The sequence below is a fragment of the Sinocyclocheilus rhinocerous genome, unplaced genomic scaffold (genome assembly GCF_001515625.1).
Source record: "Sinocyclocheilus rhinocerous isolate Xijiao unplaced genomic scaffold, SAMN03320098_v1.1 scaffold43772, whole genome shotgun sequence".
NCBI classification, from domain to species: Eukaryota; Metazoa; Chordata; class Actinopteri; order Cypriniformes; family Cyprinidae; genus Sinocyclocheilus; species Sinocyclocheilus rhinocerous.
Genome location: NW_015630913.1, coordinates 1 through 565, shown reverse-complemented (window position 1 = coordinate 565; position 565 = coordinate 1). Strand labels below are relative to the sequence as shown.

The 565-nt window shown below is 43.4% G+C and overlaps 1 long non-coding RNA gene across 1 annotated transcript; it reads right to left on the bottom strand.

The window, feature by feature from the left end:
- Positions 1-85: 85 nt before the first annotated feature.
- On the bottom strand, positions 86-565 carry LOC107740738 (uncharacterized). The gene is made up of 3 exons (XR_001640113.1): positions 523-565; positions 353-417; positions 86-258 (listed from the first exon to the last, which is right to left on the bottom strand). It is a non-coding gene; the product is annotated as an uncharacterized LOC107740738 (long non-coding RNA).

Here is a 565-nt window from a genome sequence, read left to right as displayed (position 1 = left end):
CACAGAACGCCGAAATTAAGCAGAATCACAACAAACAACAGAAGCAGATAATCACTGTCGTGCAGAATCACAACAAACAACAGAAGCAGATAAGAAAGAGTCTCACTGTCGTTTGAGTGTGAGTTTGCGGATTCGAATGAGATACTGTGTGATCTTCGTCAAGCGCTGTTTGCACTTGTGTCGGATGAACCTCGGCCAGTAGATGAGGTTCTCATCGATCTGCTCCAAAGCCTTTGCATAGTTTCTATCAAGTTTCACCTTGAGTGAGCGAGAGTTAGCACGGGTTTATTAAACATTTCAATGCGAAAGACATCAAATGATCAACGTGTTGTGTTCGCTTTGGTTCCCTTACCTTCTCCCACATGCGAGCAGGGAATGCTGCTCTCTCAATAACTTTAATGTAGAGATAACACAGGCCTAAGGAAACACAACAATTGTGATGATCAAGAAATGAACATTTTTGTTTGGAAAACTGGGTGCCGACCACATGTTCGCAACTGCTTTTGCGAAGTGCGTTTTTACCTTTCTCTTCTCTTACAGTAGCATACTGGCTGTTGGCGAGAGG